This window comes from Sturnus vulgaris, chromosome W (assembly GCF_052056855.1).
Source record: "Sturnus vulgaris isolate bStuVul1 chromosome W, bStuVul1.hap1, whole genome shotgun sequence".
Taxonomy (NCBI): Eukaryota; Metazoa; Chordata; class Aves; order Passeriformes; family Sturnidae; genus Sturnus; species Sturnus vulgaris.
The window spans coordinates 29,817,535-29,840,141 of record NC_142282.1 but is presented as its reverse complement, the minus strand read 5'-3'; positions in this window follow the sequence as shown (position 1 = coordinate 29,840,141).

The window sequence follows — 22,607 nt, the reverse complement described above, 5'->3', positions numbered from 1 at the left end:
TGACTGATTATCGCCCGGAGGCTTTGTGAATTTGTGTAAGGATGTTTATTCGACCATCACGGCTTACCTGGCAAAATTATGACAGCAAAAAAAACCTAAAAATTATTGATTACAACGAGGAACCACAGTACCAGAAGAGGCTGCAAACCAAGGTTCGGTGGAGCGTGGTGGGGGCGGTGACCCCTCGTGTTCCCCAGCGCGCTGCTTGCTCTTTCTAGATCAAATAAAGCAATCCAAAATTTTGAGGAATATGAATACTTTTGTCTCTCATTTATAACACAGAGGTCCGGTACAGAGGATAACAGCCACACATTTGCGTTCATCTCTGCACAAGGCAGGCCAGAATTGCCATGCCCAGACTATTCAGTTCAGCATGAGAATGAGAATACACCTGCTCCATGGGGGAGGAAACCGCTAAAGACTCCCTCATACGTGGTCTCTCAACTTAATGTCTAGGCACTTGCCAATACTGAGGCTAGACTAACACTATTTTACCTTGCGGGTAAGAAATGCCATTGTTCTGGTGTGCAGCTAAAGGCGCAGCACAGGCAGGCGAGGCCAAAAGCTGAGGCAGTGCCCTTCCTCACACCTTTGCTGTGGTGCACTCCATGCAGCTAGAGCGAAGCAAGAAGGACGCGAGGAAGAAGAAGGCGTTCTTCAACTAGCCCTCTGACAGCAGCCCTGAAAGGGCGCATAACACACGTCGTCTCGCTGCCCTCCATTCTACATACTCGCAGCTCCCTTTGCTGACTTGCAAAAATGCTACCAGAGTAGAGAGGGCCAGATTGAAGAGGCAGTGCCTAGGTTCACCTTCTACTTATAGCACGTAAGCGACGTCCAGGTCCTCGCTGCACTCTGTATTTCCCTTCTCCGCGGCATTTACCATGGTGCTCTCTGCAACTCGGGGCCTACAAGTGACCGCCAATGTTTCCACAGCTGGCTGCAAGGGACCCAAGGAGCAGCACAAGCAGCAGTGCTTCAGCTTGCTCCTTTCGACTGCTAAGGGCACTTGGGAAGGCAAGCGAGAGGCAGCCACCTTCCTCTCCTAGTAGCCTGTAACGTGGTGCACACAAGCACGGTACTTGTGCGTCTTCGTTCACCGCCCTCGACCACTCCTGGCGCCGCATTCACTCCCCGGCGGTCAGAAGCCGCTGAAGCGGCGCCACACAGCCAGCAGTGTGCCGGCAGCCAAGCGCTCGAGAACGCTGCTTCTGCCCAAGCCAGCCTAGGGCGTGCACCTTTGTTCTCAGAGCTCCGTGCAACAGTCTGCCTCTCTCGCAGTTCGAATGGAAATCGAAAGCTTTTGCCTAAGCCCTTCACAGAGATCTGTTGCCAGGACGAGAAGGTATTGCGGCCGGAGCTCGCCCCCGCCTTGAGGGAGCTGCTATTAGCACCGCATTGCAGGGGCACTTCTCCCTCCTTGACTACGTGCTCAGCGCTCTCCGAATTCGCTGCTAGCTCCACGGTCCTTCTCAGCTGCAAGTAGCAGTGCTCACAATACATAGAGTTTCGCAGGGACCGAGGACATGGAGGGACATATTGCACACGAAAATGTGCCAGGACAGAGACGTTCTACACTGAGTAGTGACTGAGACAGACAGAGAGTTCTACACTGCCCCTTCTCGTCGGCCATCTTGTGCTCCTGACGCCTCTGCTGTGACAAATCGTTCCTTGAAAGACGGGCGAGAGCGCCTCTCCAGGCACATTGCACAGAGTGAGAGCTCCCTAGGGACTTTTGGATGTAAAACTTTTTCCACCTCCAAAAATACATGGGTAAGTCCTACAAGTTTTGGTTTTATTCAGATTAGTTATGTCCAAGTATTGCTGTTCTAAACACCCTTGGTTTCAGTCTGAAATTAACGGCTTGTTTCTGTCTTTTTGCATAGTGGCAATCTAATTCTAAGGTAACTAGATGTGTTGGAAATCCATAAATTACATCTCAGGTTAGGTGGGATAATTGGCTCAGAAGAAAATGGAATTGAGAATTTGGAAAGAAACCAAAGTGAGCTTATGTCACAATCCGAGATTCCCTTGGGTTCCAAATCCTTTCATTTGTGTTTTTGTGGGCTTTTTTGAAGGTGGTGTACAGTTGAAGCCATGATTTAGCTGCGGTGAGACCTGCTCCGCTGTAAAAGCATTATTATCTCAGTGAGCATGGACAACAGTTACAGTGTCGTCTTTTAAGATTCCCTGCACTCCACTTATGGGGGCAAAAGCAGTGCCTTGACTGTAATCATAAAAGTGATTACAGTTTCATTGCTTTGACATCATGTAGGATGCTTCCTCCATCTGCTGTGGTCAGCATTAAGTAACAGATTTCTCAGTTTCTAGGAAGACTCTAGCAAACAATCACCTTGCTCCTTCTCTTGCATTTATTCATCACTGCTATGCTGCTATACAGACAGTTTATGATTCAACAATTCAATGGGACATCAAGTAAATAGCAAAGCAAAACTAACTACCGAAAGCACTATAAGGGCCAGAGATTAGCTTGGATCAAAACACGTATTCTCCTAGCATTGTTTACAAACAAGTCAGCATGTGAAACAGAAGGCACAATGTGGTTTGTGCCTTGTTTTGGGCATGCCCGGAAGAAGGAAATTCTGATTTCACATATGTAAAAAGAAATGTTGACATTTGAATGAGATTGTTCATACCCCAGAAAAGGTTGCTTTGAAAGGTTGTGGAAGTCCTGTTAGGAAACATGGCTTTACAAGTCCTTTCCACCAGGAGACAACAGCTGCAGAACATCTGGGTGTGCCAGTCTTGAGAGCACCAGCAAAGATCCAAGTGGAGAAGTTGGTGAACAATGGCAGTGGCCTGGGGGAGAGCAAGTGGGGTGCTGGCTGTGGGACCAGGGGAGTCCTGACTGATTTAGGAGGTAGTAGTGCTGTGGCCTTGGGACACTGCGAGTACTGGAATTCAGTGGGGTCACTGGGCAGGCTGAGTGTCTGAGCTGCTGGAGGGACCCAGTTTGCCCACATGTAAACATCCAGTCTCACTCCCGCCAGCCACAGAAAGGAGCAGGATGTGGCTGCTGGTGATGCCTGTCATGTATATGTAGAGTATATGTGTGCTATCCCAGCCTGCTGGGAACACTTCTTCTTTGGGACTGCTTGGGCTGAGGGAGAGAAAGCAGTGGTAGTTTCTGAGGTTTCGAGTTTGCTCGAGTTTCTCAGGCTGTTTCTGGAGCCACCCAGAGTTCTCTTCCTTGAAGCATTTCAATTCCTGGTAATTTTCAAAATTCAAACAGTCACAGCCCTAAGCTAGTTGATCTGACTTCAGAGCTATTCTTACGCTGAGCTGTTGGATGATCTGATCTCCTGAGATGCCTTCCATCTCAGTTTATGACCTGGTTCTTGTGAAAAGTAGGATCTTTTAGCCTGGAGAAGAGAGGTTTCTGGAGAGACAGTATTGTGGCCTTTGAATATGTAAAGAGGGTATAAGACAAATGGAGAAAGACTTCTTAGGAAGGTTTGCAGAGACAGGACAAGGGGCCATGCTTTCAAACTGAGACTAGGTTTAGATTGGCTAAAAGGAAAAACTTTTCTACAATGAAGCTGGTGAGACACTCAAACGGGTGTTCCAGAGAAGTTGTGGATGCCCCATCATTGAGAGTGCTCCTTATCAGTTTGGCTAGTCTTGAGCAATTTGTTCTACTGTAAGATCTACTGGGCAAGGAAGTTGGACTAGATGATCTTTAATCACAGACTGTTGTATGATTCCGTGAAAGGCAGTAGGCAATAAAGTTCATATTTCAGATTTTGGCGCAGACATATTTATTATTTCTCACTTTATGCATCATTGCAATGACAACTTGTTAGCTTCTGAAATGATGAGCTGAGATTGATTTCTTTCCTTAGATTCATTTTCCCTGTTATTCCTTCACGCTTGGACTTTTTTTTTCACTAGGTTTCCTCTTTTAGTAAACTGCCCTTAAGTATCACATTGCTCCCCACCTGGCTTTTTCTTTTTTTTTTTCAATGCCACTTTTTCACTGGTTCGTTTTGGGCCTTTGCTGCTTCAAGTCCAGCAGCCACCTTGTCTGAGCATTATGGAGCTTTCTTTACAGCTTCATCACTATGCAAAAACCATAAATTACTGTGTTCCATCTCACATACCATCAAGTATCACACTAATATTCCCTCTGCTGAAAAGCTGATTGGCTTACATAGACCAGCCAAATACCAGGAAATCCAGATGGCAGCAAGAATCTTGTAGACTACTCAAGCTGTTCATTGAAAATGGGGAGAAGTCACGTGAGGTATCACATTCTCTTGAAAGAAGTGTATATGATCTCGGACATTCTAGAATGGGCTGTTAATATTGTCATGAGTTTCTGGCTAGACTTCTTAGTATGCAAATTCAAATTCAAATGATCTGAAATGATAGAACTTCAAGAAATGTTCTTTCCCAGAATCGAAGTATGATGGAGTTACATAGGGAGAATCTTAATCTTAGTTATTCTATTCCATCTCACATCATGGCTGGTGGCAGGGAGAAGGGAGTATCTCTGGGGGACAGTGGGTTCTGGTGTAGTCAGTAAGCTGGGCCGAGGAGCCTTCAGGTATTGTCTGTTGCTGGGGGGGGATTCATGTGAACTCTTCCTTTCTTGTACCCTGCCACTAGTATTGTTGCTAAAATTGTTTGTTTTCTCATCCAAGTGACAAAATCAGCACATTTAATGAGGGATGAAGAGGGAGCAGCGACCTCAGAACAGGAGGAAGAAGAAGCAGAGCCTACTGTCCTCCAGAAGAAAAAAACACTACCAGCCAACTTTGCATCATCTGTGAACTTCCTGGCCGTGTACTCTATCCCCTTGTCCAGATCACTGATAAAGATATTAAACAGGACTGGGCCCAAGACTGAGCCTTGGGGACCAGCTGGATGAACTCTATTTCCCACCACTCTGTGGGCCTGGCCATCACCCAGTTTGTCACCCAGCAAACAGCCCACCCACCCAAACCATAAGCAGACAGTTTCCTCAGGAGAATGATGTGAGACTCATTGCAAAAAGGATCAGGGAGATGCCTAGGAAGAGTCTCAGGTGAATCCAGGAGACTATAGTGGAGGACTATTCAGTTTTCCAATCAATTTGCTTAAAAAACTCTACAAAACCATAATAAAAAAACAACCAACCAAACAAAAAAATCAGACCAAACAAACACACAAAAAACCCCAACCAATAATCGCCAAAGAGACCAAAAAGGCCACAAAAAAGCTTACAAAAAACCTCCCATACTGGAAAAAAACCCCAAAACCAACACATGAAAAAATCAGGGTGAAGGTTTTCAGTAACTTTAAAAATAACAAAACAAAACAAAACAAAAAACCCCAGAAAGTCACATTTCTAAAGGTGCTGTCCCAACCTTTTCTCTCAGCAGGGAGGACATTCTGAAGTGGAGCCAGTTGGAAGAATGCGGGACAGGGCAGCACCCGGGCCATTGTCACAGGACGGCCCTGTGGCTGCCCCATTGCCAAAACCTGGACACATAAATCAAACACAGGTATGCACATGTGCTTAGACACAGCAAAAATATATTTGTCTGAAAAGAATACTGGTCCATTTATATCACTGGAAACAGCATAATGCCTTGTCTCAGCTTTCTTTTCAGTCACGACAAATGTTTCAAAAATATAGGAGTGCAGAAAATGGAAATATCCAAGATCAACATGAGGACCAATAACAAAGATTCCATTTTTGAAACTGCATTGGGAATCCTCTGCAGAAATTGACTCAGAGCTCTAAGATTTATAAAAAAGACCAAGCGTATTGGAGTCAATACAACACAGTGTCTGGAGACTTCAGCTGGTTGCCTTGATTTCTCAAATATGATGGAGGAATCACCTTAGCAACTACAGCTGCCAGTTCTCTCAGGGCCCTGACATGCCTCTGGGTGGGTCCCATGGTCCTGAATTCTCAGGTTCCTCAAGTGTTCTGAAAGCTGACCTGCTACTATGGCTTAGAATCAAGTCGACCAGTCCAATAACCTGACAGATGTGGAAACAGTGACTGGCAGTAAAAACTAAGACCAACACTTGTTGAGTACCTCAGCCTTCTCCTTGTCTGTTGTCACTAGTCCTGTCTGGCTTATGGGGGTGGGGGGGGAATAGGGGAGGAGTGATAGGTTTCTTTTCATCTTCCTTTTCCCAATGAAATACCCGTAGGTGCCTTTATTATTCTTCTTTTTGGCATGCTTTTCCAAATTCAGCTTCAACTGAGCCTTAGCTATACTGATCCCACCCTCACACACTCATGTGTTACCACTGTATTTTTCCCATGATTTGTCTCGCTGTGTATTGTCTGCATATTACCTACTTGCATCACATCTATTAATTTTCAATTACCTTCTGGCTTTACCTTGTTTTCAAAAAAAACCTTTTTGTACCTTTTCACCTCAGAAATTCACCTGGGAAACCCAAAATCCCCCAAATTCACCCCGAAGTCCCCCCGGGGATGCCCAGGACTCACCTGGCAAATCCCAGAATGCCACAAATTCACCCCAAAATTCACGGGGGACCCCCAAATCCCAGGGCTTCACCCCAAAATCCCACCTGCAACCCCCAAAATCCCTCAAATCACCCCCAAGACCCAGTCCTTCAACACCTTCCAAATTCACCCCAAAATGTCTCCAATCCCCCTCAAAACCCACCCAGATACCCCCAAATCCACCAAATTCACTCCAAGACCCAGCTGGGACTCCCAAAAATCACCAAAATTCCCAGGAATACCCACCTGCATCCCCCCCAATTCATCTCAAAATTCTCCCACGACTCCCAAATGCTCACCTGGATACCCCAAAATCGACAGAATTCACCCCAAAATCTGCCTGGCGTCCCCCAAACTCACCTGAGAACCCTAAAATTCACATGTATACCCTAAAATTCAGCAAATTCCCCCCAAAATTACCCTGAGATCCCTAGAATTCCACAAATTCCTTTTAAAATTGAACCGGGACTCCCGACATTCCACAAAGTCACCCCTGTCCTGGGGTACAATAAAAAGAATGTGTATTCTATTACCATCTGTTAAAATGTGGGAGGGGTGGTGATCCTTATCTCTGTGGGAGATATCCTCTGCTCATGTGCCATCTGATAAGATCAGGGGGATGATCATCATTATCTTTTCACAACCCATCCTTCCTCCAGAAGATATATTCTGTTAATGGGCCATTAAGTCCTATTGTGTGACTGACAAGATTACATCATCCCATTGGGAGATACTCCAGACAGGGGGAGGAGCCAAACATTTCCTACCTAGATAAAAAGTGAGATTTGGATCACCAAGGCATTCGTTTCCACTGGATCCCAGAGGAAAGTCAGACATTTTTCCACATCATCGCTGGATCTTCGGAGGAAAACTGCACCTTCAACAGGAGCACTGCTTCAACTGAACCACATCTGTCATCCAGGAGGACTGCAGCCACCATTTATACGGACTGCTACCAACACCCTGACTGATAGGGTGTCAGGTTGTATTTCTGACTTTGTTGGTGGTTTTTCTTTTATATTATTGCATGTATTTTATTTTTTCTCTTTTCCCCAATTAAATTGTATTACTGACTTGGAGTCTCGCACTGGTTTTACTTTCAAACCAACACAACCCCAAACTTTGCTACCCGGGATCCCCCAAAATTGCACAAATTCTCCCCCAAAATCAACCTGGCACCCCTCAAAACTCACCTTAATCTGCCCAAAGCCGCCCCCCCCCCCCCCAATTCACCTGGGAACCCCCAAATCCCCAGAATTCAACCCAAAATTCACCTGGGACCCCAAAAACCTCCAAATTCACTGCAAAATGATTGGCAACTTTACACACTCCATTTTCTCACAAAAGGATCAAGAGCCCTGTGAGCATCGTATACAAACTAAATGGGAAAAAACTTTCTATTCATTCTCAGCAAAAAGACTTCCTATTCCTCCTTCTTTTGGACAAAAGTGCCTTCACTTTCAAACTTATTCTCTTGCTCACTTACCTGCATAATGCTTAGTCCCTGTTCTGCATGCTCATTTTCTTCACTTTTTCAAGGAATCCTCTCCTCATCTTCTTCTTCCTCTGCTTCTTCCATTTCCTGTGCCTAGATCACCTGTTTCTCTGTTAGATTTGTTTCTCCAGCTGATTTTTGACAACTGTCCCTATCTTGTGGCACCGCTCGCTCGAGAGAGGTGATTGTCCTGCTCTGCTCTGGGCTTGGACTGCGCTCTCTTCAAGCCCTGGGGGCAATTTTGGATGCCACAACGTCAGAAAGACCTCAGGCTATTGGAGAAATGTCCAAAGGAGGGACACAGAGACCGTGAAGGGGCTGTGGGGAAGCCATACACAGAGTGGCTGAGGGCATTTGGTTCAGCTGCAGAGAGGACACTGAGCTCACACCTCACTTGGGACCTCTCATCTCCTCTCAAGGGCAGCACAGGAACAGCTTTGCTCTCTGCTCTCTGCAATCAGGGATAGGTGCCAAGGGAATGCCAGGAGCTGTGTCAGGGGACGATTAGGCTGGCTATCAGGGAAAGGTTTTTTCCCTCAGAGGCTGGTCAGGCACTGAATAGGTTCTCCAGGCAATGGGCACAGCCCCAAAGCTGCCAGAGATCCAGGAGGGTTTGGCCAATGCTCTCAGGGATGCAGAGGGTGGGACTGTTGGAGTGTCTGTGCAGGGCCAGGAGTTGGACTTTGACGATCCCTAGGGGTCCCTTCCGACTCAGGAAACTCTTACCATTTTCCCCTCTTTCCTCTCCTTGCACAATGCTCTCAGCTTACTGTTCCACTGTATGTTCCACTTCTGAAACCTCAGCTACTTTTTTCCAGTTCAAGCACAGTTCTACTGGTTGCAATCCAAAAATATACAGATTGAAAAACAACCAAAAAGAAACACCTGTTTGGAATGTCGTGGTCTTATTTGGATCTCGAACTATGAAGTCGATTGTGCCTTGCAAGTTCTAAAAGCAAAACAACAGCAAAAAACACCCACCACACGGTTTTAACATAGGGATTTGCTTTCTTCTAAGAAATCCATACCCCTTCTCAAAATGGATCTATTTCAGTAAGAGATCATCTTGAATAGATCACTTACTATCTAAAGAACCTGGAACACTCAAATCCGTAATGATAAGCCTGTTACCTTGTCGTTTTCTGTTCCAAAGGCAAATGAATTTGCTCAAGTGCCGTTTGTAACAAGGACAGAGTTCAAAGTGTGGCTCTGAGAAATGTTTTGGTTTCCCTCTCCTATCTCTATCAAAAGCACATTCTTCAATGGCTGAAACAATACTTGTTGTAGTCTGAATTTTAAAGGTCATGAAAATTTTCTCAAATGTGAAAAATTAATATAGCAGTCAGGTTTTAAACAAACGGGAAACCCTGTCACTTCATCAGGGAAAAGAGCCTCTTTTGTTATCTTATTTACGTCCATGAGGCAAGGGCTTCGGGAGCCATCACCCTAACACCTGAGCTAGACCGGAGGAAGGGCGAAGAACCGCATTTTAGGGCCGAGAAAAAGCCTCAGTCGGCACCCTACGTGAATGGTCTCTACAAAACACCCCACGTTCGGTTGTGACTCCTATTTTCGGGATTCAAGAATCCTTGGTGCTGATCAACCAGCTTAAATTTCTTTTAGCTGCATTTTGTGCACTTCAAAGACTTTTTAGCACGAACCGGGAGCCTGTCTGAAGCCCAGGCTGGTCGGTTCTGGACGTAGACCCACTATAGTTACTCAGACGCCTCTGCCTGCAAGAAAAAAAAAGGTGAGTGGAAGCCTCCTTTTGCACAGAGGGAGGCAGCTTTGATCGGTTTCAAAGTGGCAGAACGGAGGTTTTTCTGCCGTGTTTTGCGGTTTTTGTGGGTTTTTGCGGCGGGATCGGTCCCTACAGCGGCGCGGGTGCCACGTGGGTTTTATCAACAGAAACAGCGAAATTAACATCGGCTCCGCATCCAGTAAAGCCTGAAAACCGTGGTGTACCTGGCACGTTTTAACAACTTACTCCTTTCCTGTGTTTTTAACTGTAGTGGGGTAGATATAGTGGCAAATTGCTAATCATCATGGGCTTAGAGCAATCTGCCTTACAAAAGAGTATAAGAAACCAACTCAGGGAGATATTAAGTTCAGGAAATGTTTTAATATCTAAGAAAAAAATAGCCCGTTTTGCCAGCTGGCTGTCTGTTGAAAAATCTGACCTTGAATTGCAAAATATAAATTCGATTTCATTTTTAGATGAATTGGGGGATTTATTAACTTTAAAAGTGGAAAATGGAGATAAAACAGCTTCTGTATTCCTCCCGAATTTTTTACCAATTTGGAAACTTTTAATTCAGACAGAAAACAACAGACAGCAGCAGCAAAACGGTTCAGAATCACCTTCCCTTTCCCGAAAACCCTATAACCCGGACCTGGAGGGGACCCACGGGTCTCCCTGGGGGGTGCAGGGCTCCCAGCACTGCTGTGGCTGCTCTGAGTCCCTGGGTCCTCCCCGGTATCCCGGTTCTGAAAATTTTTGAAAATTGTCAGCACTCCTTTCTTGTTACCTTCCCCTCTGGGCAATGGTCATGTGGCTACACCTGAAGGTGTCGGGGTCCCAGATAGCTCTGGCCATGCGATACAGGGAGAGGGGGGGTCCCATATGGTGGCAGTCACGTGTCTCCTCCTTCATCCCGCAATGCCCTTCACCCTCCGGTCCCTGCCCCTAAGCCTGTCCCCTCCCATAACCCATCCCTGCCCTCGGCTCCACTGCCCCCTCCCCCCTCCAAGACCCAGCCCTTCACGGCACCCCGCAACCCCGCCCACAGGTGTTGCAACCCTGAATCCCACCACCCCTGCCCCACAACGGTTTCACATTCCTTCCCTCCAAGCTGCTGTGGGGTGGGGGAGGGCAGTGGAGCCCCTGCTGAGTTCAGTGCTGGTGGGGGTGGGGAGGGATCAGCTCACAGCCCCTGCGGGACTGATGGTGTCACCGTGGTGAAGGGGGTGGGCAGCCTCCTGGTCCGGGTGGGGGGGGATGCCCAGCCCTGAAAGTCAACACCAGGGAAAAGAGTATATACCATGAGTTGCTCCTGTAGTTTATCTTGGTAAGAGGAATGGTAGAAGAAGTCATCAACCTTTGTCCTATCAAGATAAAAAAGGAAATTTGTAAAGTACAGAGAGAATTTGGTAGAAATAGTGACATCTTTAAAGGCATGATGAGAGCCACCTTTAACTCAAACGAACTGGTTCCATATGATAACAAATAGCTTTTCCGATGTCTGTTAACTCCTTCAGAATATGATCTATGGGAAAGCCTGTGGAAAAGATCTTTGAAAGTGCTTTTACTAGAGCTTTTAAAAAGCTCAGATGATGCAAAAGATGCTGATAATAATGACATAACATATGAATACCTATGTGGGGAAAAGGATTGGCATTGCCCCGAAAGCCAAACCAGAGTACTATCCAAGTCTGTCCTGGATAAAATATGCAATGTTGCAGAAAAGGCTTTTAATCAATTACCAACAGTAGATACTAAAGGCAGTTATGTTAACATTAAACAGCTTGCTTCTGAGAATTTCTTACAGTTTGTGGACCTCCTTCATGCACAAGTGGAAAGACAGGTGTCTGATCCAGTAGTACAAGCTGAATTAATTAAAGAGATGGCTCAGAGGAATGCTAATGAAACCTGCCGTAGGGTTATTCTTGGCCTTCCCCTAGAGCCAGCACCTAGCTTAGCACAGATGATAGAAGCCTGCGCCAGGAAAGCAGAACTGCTCAGTGGACATGAGAGAAATCCAGGACTGGCACGCCCAAAGACCACGGCAACTGTAACACCAGAAGCCAAGAAGCAACCAATGTCACCAGAGCAACTGCAGCACATCATCTGCTTCCAGTGCAAGCAGCCAGGACACTTCACCAGAGACTGTCCACACAACCAGAAACAGAAGAAGACCGACAAAAAAACTAGCTTTACTGCCCGTACCCGCCATTAACAAAATAGCGCGCTCGGCTATAAATGCAGTGGGCTCCACACTCGCAAAGGACTCTCTCTTAATAAACAAAAAGGGGGAGGATGGGAGAGAGGGTGTGGGGATGCATGGCAATCAAAATATTAAATGTTCAATTAACAAGGTTTGGAAGCCACTAGGCCGTTTTAGGCTTGTGACTACCAAAGGTTTTCATTTCAGGTCACCTGATTGGACAGTCATTACAGTGGACTTACCTAACAGTACACAGGACGTGACGTTAAACCACATGAAACAGGACAGTGAATACTTTGTTGTCGGGGACACAGCACACACACCCCTAGAGACTGAGGTGGTTCCCATGACCATCAGGGGAAGCATAACTGGCCTCATTCTCCTGGCACGATGTCCTCTACCACCATATTACATGGTTGAGGGACAAATCCTCGCCCAGGCCATTCCTGTTCCACAGGAGGTCCCAGCAGATGGAAAATCACCTGAAGTCTACTGGGCAGAAGTGTTGGGTGAGGACAAACCATCTCTGGCATGCAACCTAACCCGTGGATCAGATCACCTCCATGTGGAGGGGGTACTGGACACAGGTTCTGATGTGACTATCATACCCAAAAGGATGCGGCCGTGACACTGGGAACTTCAGCCTGTGGCAGGCAGAATCCAGGGTGTAGGAGGAGTAAAATTGGCAAAAATATCAAAAAGCATGGTACAAATTGAAGGGCCGGATGGAAAATTGGGTAGCATCTGCCCATTTGTTACAGACTATAAATGCCCTCTATGGGGGAGAGACACCATGTGCCAGTGGGGGGTAAAATCTATTACTCCTAAGACTCCTCGGGATTTTTAGAGGCGGCCACTGTAGAGCACCCTACCCAAAAGGTGAAATGGCTAGATGATATCCCAAAGTGGGTAGCACTGTGGCCGATGAGTAAGGAAAAGCTCAGGGCGCTTGAGGAGCTTGTGGAAGAGCAGTTGGCTAAAGGCCACATATTAGACCACAAGTGCATGGAATTTTCTGGTTTTTGTGATAAAGAAACCGGGGAAGGACAAGTGGAGGCTTCTCCACGACCTCCGGGAAATAAACAAAGTAATTGAAGACATGGGGTCTCTCCAACCTGGAATGCCTTCTCCAACAATGCTTCCTAGATATTGGCAATTGGCTGTTCTAGACATCAAGGACTGTTTCTTCCACATTCCCCTACACCCAGAGGATGCCCCACGGTTCGCCTTCTCGGCTCCTACCATCAATCAAGAAGCTCCAATGAAGCGCTACCACTGGAAGGTTTTGCCCCAGGGATTAAAATGTAGTCCCTCCATCTGCCAGTGGCATGTGGCCTCATTGCTCTCCCAGGTGCGTGCCCAGAGAGGGGAGGTCATCATCCTGCATTACATGGATGATGTGCTTCTGTGTGCCCCCGATAACTCTCTACTCCAAGACACACTTGACCTAGTGGTTAAAGTTTTAACCTCTGCTGGATTTGAATTGCAGGAGGACAAAGTCCAAAGGATACCACCTTGGAAGTACCTGGGCCTGGAAATTACTGCACGGACCATTGTTCCGCAGAAATTGGAAATTAATTGTAATCCAAAAATCTTAGCAGATCTCCATTCCCTGTGTGGGTCATTGAATTGGGTTAGGCCCTGGCTAGGCCTCACTAATGAGGACTTAGAACCTCTCTTCAATTTATTGAAAGGGGAGAGAGAGCTGCTTTCTCCCAGGGAACTGACCCCAGAGGCAAAGACAGCAATCGAAAAGGTACAAAAGACCTTAGGAGAGAGGCAAGCTCACCGTTACCAGCCCGAGCTGCCCTTCAAATTCATTGTCCTAGGAAAACTGCCACACTTACACGGGTTAATATTCCAATGGATCCAGGGGCAGAGAGAGTCACTCTTAATCATAGAGTGGGTCTTCCTCTCCCACCAAAGATCCAAAACTATCACTAAGCCACAAGAGTAAATAGCTCAGCTGATTCGGAAAGCAAGGTCAGACTGTATGAACTGGCTGGTTGTGACTTCACATGTATTCACCTCCCTGTTAAACTGTCTCAGGAGGGAAGGAATGCTCCTGAAAAATTGACTAAAGAGATGTTGGAACACTTGCTCCAGAGCAATGCCAGTCTCCAATTAGCCCTGGACAGCTACAGAGGACAAATATCAGTCCATGCCCCGTCTCACAAGTTCTTCAATGAGGAATTCCACCTCATTCCTCGTGAGGAGTCGGAGAACACTCAAAGCTCTCACAGTGTTCACGGATGCATCTGGGGTGTCCCAAAAGTCGGTGACGACTTGGAGAGATCCTCAGACTCAGCATTGGGAAGCTGATGTTGAGTTTGTGGAAGGATCACCCCACTTTGAGAAGTTCTCAGAGCCAATAAACTTGGTGACAGACTCAGCCTATGTAGCGGGGATAGTGTCCAGGGCAGAGCAGGCAGTGCTCAGAGACATCGAAAATGAGCAGCTTTTCAGGTTGCTTTCCAAACTAATTTATTTGATTTCTCATAGAGAACATCCGTTCTATGTGATGCATGTGAGATCACACACAGATTTGCCAGGTGAAATTGCAGAAGGGAACCGTCAGGCAGACTCCCTTGCAACCCCAGCAGAACAAGCAACCCCAGCAGAACAAGCACGCCTTCCTGACATCTTCCAACAGGCAAAGCTGAGCCACCAGCAGTATCACCAGAATACACCAGGTCTAATGCGTCACTTCCAGCTAACACGGAGTCAAGCTCGAGCCATTGTGGCCACCTGTCCCAACTGTCAGCTGCACACCATGCCATCAATAGGCATGGGGGTTAACCCCCGAGGTCTTGCCAGTTGTGAGGTATGGCAGACAGACATCACACACATTCCTAGTTTTGGTCACCTCTGATATGTGCATGTTAGCACTGACACGTATTCAGGCGCAGTCTATGCCTCTGCCCATGCAGGAGAAAGGGCTGTGCACGCCAAACAACAACAAGTGCAAGCCTTTTCAGTGTTGGGGGTCCCTAAGGAAATCAAAACTGATAAGGGAGCAGCGTATAAGTCCAAGGAGTTCCTGGAATTTGTCCAGCAGTGGGGAGTGGAACATAAAACTGGCACCTCCCACTCCCGCACAGACCAAGGTGTAGTTGAGCGAGCTAATCAGACACTCAATCAGGTTTTGGCTAAACAGCGCAGTTCAACTGCGTGGATGTCTCCACAGCAGAAGCTCTGCAAAGCCATATTTACTATCAATTTCCTGAATTGTTCATTTGAGAACATGAGTCCACCTGTGGTACGTCACTTTAACAGTGCTAAACAGTTCAATTTATCCCAACATCCTCCAGTTTTGATTAGGGACCCAGAAACCTGGGAAATCAAAGGTCCCTATGAGCTCGTTACCTGGGGGTGTGGCTATGCATGTGTATCCACTCCCTCAGGCCCTCGGTGGATTCCCCAAAGGTGGGTGAAACTGTATGTTCCCAAACATCCTGCTCCAACTGAGGAGAACGAGGAGCAGGTAGCTGTGGCTTCAAAAACAAGACGCCGCCGGAAAAAAGGAAAATAAATCCTCATAGAAGGTGGCATTCGGCAGATAGAGACTTTTAATAGGTTTTACAATGTTTGTCTTTCCTTTTAGAGAAAAGTTTCCCTTCTCTAGATCCTGTGATGAAACCCATTGAAGTTGTCTTCCTGTTAACACTGAACAGTTTAGCAGCTGCATGAATCGTCCTTCAGCCACATCAGAACATCTAGAAGAACCTGGCACACACACTCCAGAATCGTGCTGCTATAGATTTTCTCCTACTACTGCACGGACGTGAGTGACAGGAATTTGAAGGACTTTACTGTATGGACCTGACCTCGAAAGCTCCTAACATCCATGCTACCCTAATCTGAAGATTCGTTCAATGGACTGTTCAAAGGCTGGGGATTCACAGGGTGGTGGGCAAAGTCATAATTTAAATGAAACTAATATCCTTGTTTCAACTTTGTAAAACAAAAAATGGGGAGATATTGCATTTCCTAGGTGCATTGTAAATGGCATATTCCGTGACCCCTGCTATGCCCTGTAGCTTGGTCCCTCTCCCCTCCTGGCCATACAGGGCTGGCTGGGATCCAATTTCTCCCCCCGCCCCCCTTTTCAGACCCTAGAAAAGATCCATACCCCCTCACCTCTGTCTCTTTCTCCCTCTCTTTCTCCCTCTTTTCCTCGCGACCCACGAGAAAAAAACCCTGCAACTTCATCAGGGAAATGAGCCTCTTTTGTTATCTAATTTAGGTCCATGAGGCAAGGGCCCAGGAGGCTTCATCCTAACACCTGAGCTAGACCGGAGGAAAAGGTGAAGACCCCATTTTTAGGGCCGAGAAAAAACCTCAGCACTGCTGCTTGTGCTGCTCCTTGGTTCCCTTGCAGCCCGCTGTGGAAATATTGGCGGTAACTTCTAGGCGCCGAGTTGCACGCAGCACCACGGTAAATGCCGCGGAGAAGGGAAATACAGAGTGCAGAGAGGAGCTGGACGTGGCTTACGTGCAATAAGTAGAAGGTGAACCTAGGCACTGCCTCTTCAATCTGGCCCCCTCAGTCCTGGCAGCAACTTTTGCAAGGTCGGCAAAGGGAGCTGCGAGTATGTAGAATGGAGGGCAGCGAGACGACATGTGTTATGCGCCCTTTCAGGGCTGCTGACAGAGGGCTACTTTAAGAATTCCTTCTTCTTCCTCGCGTCCTTCTCGCATCGCTCTAGCTGCATGGATTACACCACAGCGAAGATGCGAGGAAGGGCTCTGACCCAGCTCTTGCCCTAGTGTGCAACGGCTGTGTGCTATTTTTCCAAGCAGCAATCGCACTGAGAAGAGAAAGCGATTGTGAAGGAGCTCTTTGGCTTCTCGTGTGCTCTTCGCTGCACTGCACTCACAAGCCCAATGCCCTGCGGATTCCTACTTCGCTTTCATTAACATTTATGGGGATCTGAACCCCTTGTAGACTGGTGGGGTGAACTTCAAAAACCATGTGATGGGTTGGGAGAAGATTTCACCTGCTGCCACTTCCTCACAGTAAGTACCATTATTGAAGTAGCCCCAGAAACACACACTTAGAGTGCGATAGCTCTGAATCCATGTGGCCATCTTCCAGAGAAAATTAAAAATCCATGAATTCCTCAACTGATCAACCCACAAAATGAACCGGATAATAGCCACAGTAACCTTGGTTATGAGACTCATGTTTAAAAAAGGGCTTGCAAATGGGAGAGATACAGCAGTGACCACATGGAGGCCAATCCAGGGTAAGCTGGACAGCGTGGTGTCACCTACCACAAGCTTGGGTAATCCATGAACTGTTATCCCCTTTTCTACCCCTCTCTCAATGTCCTCAGGCAAAGCCTCACGTTCCGGGCGCCAAAATCTGTCTTGGTTTGAAAGACAGGTATGGTCTAAGGAAATGCAAGAGCCCCTTTCCTGCAATGCAGAGCGCAACCCCCCTCCCTTTTAATTATTTTAGGTCCAAATCAGAGGCCTTCAGGCAGGAGATGTGGGGATAAGAATAACAGTTTTTACTGATATGTAACAAGGCAGAAAACAACAACAGCTATAAAAATTGACAACAGAACAGAACAGTACAGAATAACTTAGTTCCAGTCCCTTTTGGCAGTAGGCCCTCTCCCTATGCTCAGTTACCAATTCTGTGGGGGCAGGGCAGGTCCCGCACAGTTGAAGAGGGCTGGAGTGATGGCGGCAGGAGCCCAGGGGTGAGAGGGATGGGGAAAGTGACTCCCCCCTCACGGTGTTGGTCATGGTGCTCGGCAGAGTGTCCGGAGGTAGTAGGGTGAGGTGGGAGAGCAGCAGAGCGATGTCCAAAGGCAGGGAGCGTGGATCTCAGCACTGGGGTGGCAGGGGGGATGCCAGATCTGAGCACAGGGCGTCCTCTCCCTCCACGAGCCAAACGAGAAAGTTTTCCAGCCCGCTCCCGACCCCCGTCCCACCTTTCCTTTTTCTGGTTTCGGCCCCCCCCCCCCCCCCCTCCACCCACCTCCCTGCTAGTGAACATTACGTTAAGGTGTAGCCTATTAGCATAACAATGGGATAAATTCCACAGAAAGAAAGGGAAGCATTCAACCCCCAACAATGGAGTACACCCCAGTGAAGGTGTGAGGAAGGGCACTGCCGCAGCTCTCGCCCCGCCGTGCAACGGCAATGTGCTACTTTTCCAAGCAGCAAGAGCACTGAGAAGTGAAAGCGATTGTGAAGGAGGTATTTGACTGCTCGTGTGCTCTTCCCTGCACTGCGCTCGCAAGCCCGGTGCCCTGCGGCTTCGTTCTTTGCCTTCTGCCTTCCGGACAGACCTGAACTCCAGTGGTCAGTTTCAGCTCTGCCCAATACCTTGCCCGCAGTCCTGCGGGCAGGCACGCCCTGTTGCCTTGGCTCCGAGTGCAAAGTCCCTAGCGAGCTCTCACTCAATGCAATGCACCCAGAAAGACGCTCTCGCTCGTCTTTCAAGGAGCGATTCCTAACAGCAGAAGCAGCAGAAGCACAAACTGGATCACGAGAACTGACAATGTAGAACACGTCTCTGTCCTGGCACATTTTCGTGTGCGATATGTCCCTCCATGTCCTCGGTCCATGCGAAGCTCTATGTACTGTGAGCGCTGCTACTTGCAGCTGAGAAGGACCATGGAGCTAGCAGCTAATTAGGAGAGCGCTGAGCACGTAGTCAAGGATCGAGAAGTGCCCCTGCAATGCGGCGTTAATAGCAGCGTCCTCGCGTCGGGGGCTGTAAGGGTCGGTCCGAAGTTCCCCTCGATTTTGCCTCCCGACCGTCGCAAGGAGAACTCGAGGACCCCCACCCAGGCTGACTCTGAACAATGGTTTCCTGGCCCAGCCAAGGTGGATGCCCGTGACTGTGTGCTGTTGTATTGTGTTCACTGGACTGTGCTGTCATGGCACAAACCATAGTTTGTGTTGTACCACCAAATGAGGAGTGCTTGACCGTACCTGTCTCCTGCAGCACCACACAATGGTCCATAAATCTTCCCGCCTCATGGCCAGAGGCCACTCGCTTTGGAGAAGGACTATAAAAGAGCAACTCTCTGAGAAAGACCCTTTGAGATCTCTCCACTGATGAAGACCCATCTACCCCCTGAAGAAGACCCCTGAGATCTCCCCACGGATGAAGACTCGTCTATCAAATGACCTGTGAGGACGCCCGACTCGTCTGTTGGTAGCTATTTCCCGATCCCTTTCTTTCCTTCCCCTCTCCCTATACTTTGTTTCCTATACCTCTCCCCCTTACCGTAACTGAGTTGTTGGCATTTGATGAAATGCATTGCTGTTGTTGAATAAACCGATTTTCTGTTGTTGAATAAACTGATTTTGTCCCCTGCACTTTGCCTGTTTGCACCTTTAAGATGAAAAGAACCATCATGACCCCCGCTCTGTATTAATAGTGGATCGTGAAAGCGGCGCCAGGCATGGGTGAGGGCGGTGAACGAAGCCGCACAAGTACCGTGCTTGTGTGCACCACGTTACAGGCTACTAGGAGAGGAAGGTGGCTGCCTCTCGCTTGCCTTCCCAAGTGCCCTTAGCAGTTGGAAGGAGTAAGCTGAAGCACTACTGCTTGTGCTGCTCCTTGGGTCCCTTGCAGCCCGCTGTGGAAACATTGGCGGTCACTTCCAGGCACCAAGTTGCAGAGAGCACCACTGTAAATGCCGCGGAGAAGGGAAATACAGAGAGCAGAGAGGAGCTGGACATGCCTTACGTGCAATAAGTACAAGGTGAACTTAGGCACTGCCTCTTCAATCTGGCCCCCTCTGCTCTGGAAGCAACTTTTGCAAGGTCGGCAAAGGGAGCTGCGAGTATGTAGAATGGAGGGAAGCGAGACGCCGTGCGTTATGCACCGTTTCAGGGCTGCTTGACAGAGGGCTACTTGAAGAATGCCTTCTTCTTCCTCGCGTCCTTCTCGCTTCGCTCTAGCTGCATGGAGTACACCACAGCGAAGGTGTGAGGAAGGGCAGTGCCCCAGCTTTTGCCATGGCGTGCAATGGCTGGGTGCTACTTTTCCAAACAGCAAGAGCACTGAGAAGTGAAAGCGATTGTGTAGGAGATCTTTGGCAGCTCGTGTGGTCTTCTCTGCACTGCGCTCGCAAGCGGCTTCGTTCTTCGCCTTCTGGCTTCCGGACAGACCTGAACTCCAGCTGTCCTTTTCAGCTCTGCCCAACAGCTTGTCCTCAGTTCTGCGGGAAAGCACGCCCTGTTGCCTTGGCTCCGAGTGCAAAGTCCCTAGCAAGCTCTCACTCAGTGCAATGCACCTAGAAAGACGCCCTCGCTCGTCTTTCAAGGAGCCATTCCTAACAGCAGAAGCAGCAGAAGCACAAACTGGATGACGAGAAGGGACAATGTAGAACATATCTTTGTCCTGACACATTTTTGTGTGCGATATGTCCCTCCATGTCCTCGGTCCATGCGAAGCTCTATGTACTGTGAGCGCTGCTACTTGCAGCTATGAAGGACCGTGGAGCTAGCAGCGAATTTGGAGAGTGCTGAGCACGTAGTCAAGGAGCGAGAAGTGCCCCTGCAAGGCGGTGTTAATACCAGCTTCCTCGCGGCGGGGGTGAGCTCCGGCCACAAGACCTTCTCGTCCTGGCGACAGATCTCTGTGAAGGGCGTAGGCAGAAAGCTTTCGATTTCCATTCGAACTGCGAGAGAGGCAGACTGTTGCACGGAGCTCAGAGAACAAACGTTCATGCCCTAGGCGGGCTTGGGCAGAAGCAGCGTTCTCGAGCGCTTGGCTGCCGGCACACTGCTGGCTGTATGGCGGCGCTTCAGTGGCTTCTGGCCGCGGGGGAGTGAATGCGGCGCCAGGCGCGGGTGCGGGCAGTGAACGAAGCCGCGCAAGTACCGTGCTTGTGTGCAGCACTGTTGGAGTCAGTAAGTCAGGAGTTTCTCTGAATCCTTCAGGGAGAGATCAGAATGCAGGGATTGAGTTGAATCCTTTGGATGGATTGAAGTATATTAGGCCTCTTACTTATAAGGCAGAGGTGTAGACTTAAGCTATAACATAAGAGAAAGAAAATAAGTAAGTAAATGGAATAAGTTTTAAGTGCTTTTACTGAGCAAAAGGTCTTAGATGCCAAAGAAGTACTACATGTTCTAGTGAAGGTTGAAAAACATACTAGTGTTTTCTTAGAGGCTCCAAGAACTTAGCTTTAGACATAATAGAGTTAGAGTTAAGAAAATTGCTGACATTTTTCAGTTAGAACAAGATAGGCCATGAATGTAATTTATACGTAGCTTGGCGTGTTAAGAAATTAGAATTCTAATAGGTTAAGAAGTAGTGGTCCGAGTGTGGTCCGATTCTACGTCTTAGTTTGCTTGTAAGTTTCTATAAAAGAAGAGGCTTGGAAAGAGACATTGCTTTTAGCCATTGCTTTTATGCCACAGCTTTTGCTCTGCTTTTGTTTTCGCCGCTGAAATCAAGACCCGAGAAGAAGATAGGAGCTGCCCGGCTCCTCCGGCCCTGCTGGGACCACGGGGAGCTTCTGCTTCTGTTTGGGACTTTGAGCTAGAACCTGGAATGGACTTTGTTAGCTTTGACTCTGCATTTGAGACTGATGTGCTTCTGCAATAAATAACTTTACAGCTACTATTAGCTGCTTTGCTTTTTACATAAAAGCAGAAGTAGCCTGAGAGTGTGGGTGCACAAGAGGCACCCGGAGGTCCCCAGAAACCTCACATTTGGTGCCCCGTGTTTGGTGCCGTGCTTTCACCTCGCTGTGCAAGGCTTTATATCTACTGTCGGGCCTCCCTGGAACCCTCATTTGAGTGTGGTAAGAAGAAGGCTGGACACCCCACCGGTTGCTGAGAGGAGCAAGCACCCCTAAAAGGTGGATGAAGGGGGCTGTGTCTGGACCTTCTCATTGCCTGTCTTATATTGAGGTGAGCTTTGGGGTGAAGAGTAGTGCCATTTAGAATTAGAGAAATGCGAAATGATATGCCAAAAGAGCAGAAATATGTCTTTGATTACTTAAAATTCTTGTTAAGAAAGCATGGTTTTAACGTTTCTGAAAAAAAGTTGAAAGAGCTTTTAGTATATGCTCATAGTGTGTTTCTTGATATAGATCTTGATTCTGCCTTAAGTGCTTCTTATTGGGATCAGATAGGATTTATGCTTTTTGAAGATATTACTCGAGGTGATAAGACAGCCCGGTTGCTGTTAGCAACTTGGAAGTATGTTAGTGATTCTCTGTTAATGCATAATCGTGTCGATACAGAGGTTTCCTCTCTCCCTTCTGTGATGCCCTTGCGAGCCTTTGAGGGAAATTCTGGAACCGAGCCCCCCCCACCGCGATCTCGGGCAGCCACCCCACCGCGGTCTCCTGCAGCTAGGGAGGATGGCCCTGAATGCGATCTCGGGGTCTCGCCGCCACGATTGTTACACAGTGAGCCCTGTTTTGCGAGTGCGGGACCTGGTTCTGTCCCACCGGCCCCCGAACGGAGTTTCGAGGGCGAAAGAGCTGCGGGTCCTGTACCGGGTTCCAGTGTCGGGGATTCGGGTGATTGTCAGTTTCCCTCCCCTCCGCGGTTGAGTCGAGCGGCAGCGCCAGTTTTGGCTGCGCTGGAAGCACGTCGCGATTTTTACGGCATGACTGCCGGTGCTAGGTACCTGCAGTGCGGGCCGCTTCCTTTAACGGTAGCTGCGCCGCCGTTTTTTTCTACCTTG